The 6,465-nt window shown below is 41.8% G+C and overlaps 1 long non-coding RNA gene across 1 annotated transcript; it reads left to right on the forward strand.

Moving 5' to 3' along the window:
* The first annotated feature begins 557 nt into the window (after positions 1 to 557).
* On the forward strand, positions 558 to 2,614 carry LOC146183960 (uncharacterized). Its single transcript, XR_014708525.1, has 3 exons — positions 558 to 612; positions 1,761 to 1,849; positions 2,560 to 2,614. It is a non-coding gene; the product is annotated as an uncharacterized LOC146183960 (long non-coding RNA).
* Positions 2,615 to 6,465: the final 3,851 nt, after the last annotated feature.

Below are 6,465 nucleotides of genomic sequence, written 5' to 3' on the forward strand. Positions count from 1 at the left end.
ATGCAGAAGGAGCTGTGTAAGAACATTGTGTGTGTCAATGTCAAGCGAGACAAAAATGTGTCGTGTAGGCCTATAAAATTTGAAAAATAAATATATAAAAAAAAGTTGCTTGTATTATGGCCTCCGAGATCACCAAACGCGCGCGTTTGGTGATCTCGGAGGCCATGCTTGTATACATGGTAAAAAGATGTCATAAGTGAAAAAAAAAAAATAAATGAGGAAAAAGATTGTTAAAATAGAATAACAAGGGCTATATTTCGGCTAAATGGTGTGAGTTACTACTAAAAGAAGAGACGGAAACATTATTTACTCCTTATAGGTGGCGGGTGCGACACACGTGCGATTAGGCCATTTTGGGATCCATTAGTGACATGTGACACCTTGTTCAAGTTCGCGCTGTTCCAATTTCCCGATGAGTCTTTTGCTGTAGAGTATGTTAATGTAATTCAGGGGCACGACGCAGTCGTCAAACGTAACTCAAAAACCTTGCCGACGTTCAGCGGCCCTTCACAGAAGGTCAATCGGATAAACATTGCCTGGCCCGAGAGGATAAAAAGCGGCGGGCAACTGGCTCATCAAAGCTGCTCGTCGCGCAAGCTGTCAAGTTCAGCCGTAAGTACACAGACTGTTATTGTATTTTTTGCAGATGTAGAACTGGCGCCCTTGCATTGAGCCAGATAGCGCTGCTATTTCGCTGTGGCGGTATGCATGCATGTTTATCAAGAAGGAGGAATAGACTTCGCGTATCTCCTGCACCCGCGTCTGGCGCTTCGCCTCGGATGCTGGCTGGTGCGCGTTGTTCTTCGGTCAGGTTGATCGCGCCCAGCTGGGTCTCAGGGTCAGAGCTGTGCAGGGTCTCCCATGTTCTTTGGTTATTTATATTTACGGCCCTCCTTGGGGAGAAGGGGCATGCACGTAGTACTCAACATGTCGACAGTGCAGTAATATTTTTTCCCCCAACGTTGGTATTAAGGGAGAAAAAAATACGATGTCACGCCACAGAAAGACTTTTGGCACATATCGCAGTGTCCGGATTTTGCAGTGACGTAAACAAGTGGAGCCATGGTTAAAATACTTTGTGCTTGTTTCTGTACTCTGAAGGGACGGAAGAGGAAAGTTTTTCGTCAATAACTGGTTCTAGATACCAAAAACCGGCGTTATTGGGTTTTTCAGATGCCGTAATTTTTTTACCGGCGAATGTTTATCAATGTTTTTTGGTTAGAACCGGAAAGTACATTGCCTGCTTGTGCCGTCTGTTTTTTTTTACGATATTTACTGCCTAAGGGCATCAGTAGGGTGTGAGATGAAGAATGAAGAAATGATTAAATTAATGGAAAAAGGTTGGGTGATTTTATGAAGTCAAGGAGTGAGCAATGATGTCCCTCCGTCCAGGTGATATACGAGGCAGGATTGTTTGCTGGTAGGCTAGCTATCGCCAGCCTAATTGACAATAGGCTAGTAAGTGCCGGATTCGTGTCAATTTCAGTGCTGGGCAGTCCCACAGCAAGTGGTGAATGTCGGCTTCAACATTTTTGTTCTTGCATATCGGACAGCGTGGGTGGGGATATAAGTGTCCCCGCCCAGGGTGTTCGATATGTAAAAACAAATATGAACGTAGTCATTGCTTTTTCAGAGCAAGAGCTCAATTTTGAACTGTGCCATTTGTATGTTAAGGCAAGTGATGTCATTCACAAGCCATAGTATAGAGTGAAGCAAAGACGGGTATGAGAATGTCTGCTAATAGGTTCTCTTCTTCCTAGCTGTGCGCAGCAATCTGGAAATATTACTGAATGCAATGCTTGAGGAAGAGGAGGGATATGGTGATGCCCATCGACTGAAGACCAGCAAGGTTTCTGTCTTCTGTACCTTCCATTCCTGTGTTATAGGCCATAATGAGAAAATGTTTTGTATTGCTTTTTAGATTTCTGTAAAAATGTATTGTTTTCCTTCTTTGACAACAGCATAAAATGCTTACGTTTGCAATCTAATCCCTGAGACAGAGTCAGAAATTAAAAAGATCTGCAGGCCATTAAGGTATGTTTTAAGATCATCATGTAACAACTTCCTTATTCGAGTTAGCAGTGTGCTGCAGAAGCCTGTTTGAGCCAGAAATCCTGTACAGGGTGGTCGTGAACCCCATGTGTATCGGCCAGCTCCACAGTATCTTGGAGCTGGTAGATTGTCAAATTATTCAGCAGAAAGCTTTTTATGTTATTCAGTAAGTCTGGCACACCAATTGCAGCGAGTTTAACATGCAGTACATTGGCAAAATAAATTATTTTTCTGAGCCTTAATGGGCAGCTTGGTGGCATCACCTGTTGCCTTAGTGTTGATGCTAAGCTTTCACTATTCTCTTAAGTACCACAGCTTGCTATTGAAAATATTGTTCAAATTGCATTCTTCATTATACCATTAGTCTCTTACATTCTTTCAGGCCTCTTATTGATGAATGACTGCTGCTTGTTAAAAGCTAGGAATCAGTTCTAAATTGTTTGTGTTTAAGCAGTTAAACCTCATTTTTGAAAAAAAAAATTATGGTGTTTCTTTTTTGTATAATAGAAGCCAGGAAAACAAAAGGGGGAGACAGCATCTTAGGCTGGAATTAGATCAAAAGGAAAGCAACTACATGTTTTTGGCTATGTTGAAGTAGTTAGAAGGCTTATCTATGCATAACTCATACTGAATAAAAAATTGTCATTGGCAATTTAAATACACTTTTGCGATATTATGATCCTCCACATAAATAAGAGTTAAAATCAGTCAAAAATTTTTCATATTGTGTCTACTGGAGAAAGGAATGGCTTGTTTGCAATTTTAATGGCCTGGGAATGCAGCATCATATTATGCATGTAGTGATCACACAGCCTCAGCTCTCTGTGTCAATTTCTACAGGTCATGTTACAGCTAATGATTACTTTTGTAAATAGGGAAGGATTTTCACGGTACAATTGAGTGTCACAATTAAAGGCCTGTGATCAATCATTACATGGCACTCTCTGGCACATTAAATGATTGGCATGGTGCATGTGCAGAATTAGACATATGATGAGGAACGTTTTTCAATGCCTGTCCCAGTCCTATCTGCCATCACTGCAAATTTGTGACTGCCTGCAACCCAGTATTGATTTCAAAACTCTGGCTTGACTTAGAAAGGGGTCCATTCACAGCTGGTTCATTTATTGCTATGTATTGAAGCCGGTTAACCATTGGAGGGCCTGTCTAAGAGTGCACTGACTTAGCTCAGCGAAACTAACAATAAACGAACACGCAGCGCAGTGCTAATAAAGTGGAACCCGACTATAGTAAACTCTGATATAGTAAAATGAAACTAAAGTCCCAGTTCCACTTCCATAAGTGACATCTTTTGCCTAAATGGCAAAAACATTTTTGGTAACAATCAGTTGTCGTAAAGTGCACCTGGCCACGGGGATGTACTTCCCTTCAAATTACATCACTGCACACACACTACTTAGAATCGAAGGGCAGATATAAAAAAGAAAACAAAAAACGCAAAACTGCTTTTTTAATGGCTTTACCATCAGGCTCACCAACACTAAGGAGCCAACTTTACATAAGCCTTAGAACCGTGAAGGAAAGAATGCAGGGCATAGGATAAAAAAGTAAAGTTGGCTATGAATATGGAAGGGAGGTGGTGCAGTTCACTCAGAAGTAAAAGAGCGGAAAAGCGTCGCAAGAAGTAGGGAAAGAAAGAAATTTCCGAGCTGCAGGGCGAAACACAAGGGAGTGATGGCAAGAAATGTAGGCGCGGCATGTTCAGTTCTGCTGTGCTTGACTGTCACATTTCTCATCTATTGCCTTTTAAATGCCCTAAACAGTGGAACGCATTGCCGTGTACATTCAAGGCTTTGGTTTTCACATGAAATCACTCAGTTGAACAATAATAGAGTAGAACGTTGAGCTAGTTGGTGTAACATCTTGGAAGGAGGCAGCAGAGCAGGGGAACAAAACCGAAGAAGCGCACACAGACGCAAGGACAACGCTGCACTGACAACTATATTGATCTGAACCCGCGCATCTTTTCTCCCTTCACTTTACCTCTGCAGCTAACTTATTCCTTATCTTTAACATCCTGCCAACAAGCGTAATCTAATTCCTTTTTCAACAGTACCACTGAAGGCGTGGTAACACACTGGTCTTCCAAGCTGCTGATTGCACGTGCTTCGAAAATTTCCCTTGTTAACCTGTCCTTATTCCTTCTCAAAACCTTCACATTGTGAAGGTCAGCTGGACATTTTTGGTCTTTGCAAATACAAATAAAGCAGCCTCTGCAGTGCACTGCGAGGTTGGTGTCTGACTTCTCCGATATTGCTGCAGCGTGCTCTCTAATTTTGTCATTAATGAATCTTCCTGTTTGTCCAATGTACTGCTTGATGTAGGTTTTTCTTTTAGCGCAAACAAAGACAAAGACAAGAAAGGCGAGACGTTTGCGCTAAAAAAAAACCTACATCAAGATGAACTACCAACTCGCCCAGCAGGAAGTTTTAATCAATGTATTGCTTCCCACAATGTAAGGGAATCTGGTAGACAATCCCCTGGATACAATCGGAGTACCTTGTACGGTGCGCAGTTTGGCATCTAGACTTAAACTCCTGGTTATTCACTCGAGCAAACTTGCCTTTGGCTCTGTTTTATGTCGCAGGACACAATCCCGATGCCATGTCTGTGTCCAATCTTCATCAAATTATGGGTCAATCCATGAGTATATGGTACCACTGACCACTTATTTCTTTGTTTAAAGAAATATTTTAAAGGGCATCCTCGGAAAGAGGAGCCGTCCAAGCTTACTTTGCGTGCGCCGTTACTGCTGATTCTGATCACATGTCGGTGGCAGCACTTTACAAAGTGTGGAGGCCACGTGCTCCTGTGTTCTCTCTTATATTGCTTCTAGCTGTACTATGTCGCATACTTCCATGCCAAAGTTATTGGCACGAGTGCAAGACTGCCTGTCTTGTTTGCGTGATAGAAAAAGTTATGCGTTCACATAACATTTACTGTGTTGAAGAGCTGGAAAGGAGCAGACATTTTCTGCCAGCCAAATAGTCTGTCTCATCATCATTATCATCATCCTTTTCTATCCCTTAAAGGCCCCAAGTGGGGTATTACATTGGGGGGGGGGGGAGGATCGATAACATATGTATCAGCGGTTAGGAAATGAAAAACGATAACAGGCACTACAATGCAGTAATACAACAGCAATACAAGAATACCATAAATTGTACCTGAGCACAATTCAAAAACTCCTAAAACAGACTGTGGCAGTATAAGAGCAAAAACAAATGCAACATAGACCACAATCACATAAACTCGAAAGAATAAAAATTGCACAGAAAGGAAACCAATGTAGTTGTTCGTTTAGATCGGCAGCAAGTATAGTCGTAAATTTAAATGTCATGCTTGGAGGCTATTGATTCGGATAATTTATTCCATGCTGCAATTGGTCTAGGAAAAAAGGACCTGCTGAAAGCATCAGTGTGACCATGAAGACGCTGAACGCTCATTGAAATATAATGGCAACGAGAAGTGCCTAGTGGCAACTCTAAGAGCAAGTTTGGTCAATGAGGACAAAGTTGTGCAATTTTCCGTCGGAATTTCCAGTGGGTGAAGGTCAAGGGAGGCTTTGATACCAGCTATGTAATCCAAATAATGTGCGCTAAAATGTTGTTATCTGAGCACTGTTGCGATACAGTGCTTGTCGTTCAGACTTAGCACTGTATGTGACTACTTTTTTAGAGTACAAACATTTTCGTTGAATTGGGAACTAGAAATCTTGCATCTAGAAAGAAAAGTGCAAATTTTCTTGGGCTGACTCATTCAGAATGCACCTTGAATATTTTAATCTGAGTGTTCGCTTTGTCTGTTTCATCTGAGGCAATTGAGACCATTGCGCATTATTTTGAGCGAGTCCATTTAACCGAGCAGCTGGCGGGTGTGTATGTAGGCACACCTTCTTCCTGTAGGTATTGCTTTATGTACACTGGAATATGGACACTGCCTCCTTGCATTCCAATCTTATAGTTGGTGCTGTGCAGTGGTAGCTCAATCGGCGTTGGTTGTACAATACATAGCTGCCTTTTGTGGTGCCACCTCAAGGACGATTTCTAAACTCTGCAAGTGATACCTTTCTGATTATGTCTGCAGACCTTGTGCAGGAGCAAATGGGAAAAAAAAGGTTATTTTCTAAGGCCCAGACAAAGGCAAATAAGTTTCACTCAGTAGCATTGTTGGTTGCTGCACGACATAGTGCAAATGATTTCTAGCTGAGTAGCATCTTTGTGTTGCTCTGTGCTGTCGGTAGCTAAATAAGTTTGCGAAATTTAAACTTCACCCATATGAAGCTCCGATGTGCAGTGTTGCTCATGTTTTCTTTCGGTAATGTTCTGTTGTTTTATAGAGTTGCCAGAACTTGTTGACGTCTTCAATACTTTTGGGATGGCTGGTGCAGCA

The sequence above is a fragment of the Amblyomma maculatum genome, chromosome 7, assembly GCF_055883805.1.
Source record: "Amblyomma maculatum isolate TAMU_Amacu chromosome 7, ASM5588380v1, whole genome shotgun sequence".
NCBI classification, from domain to species: domain Eukaryota; kingdom Metazoa; phylum Arthropoda; class Arachnida; order Ixodida; family Ixodidae; genus Amblyomma; species Amblyomma maculatum.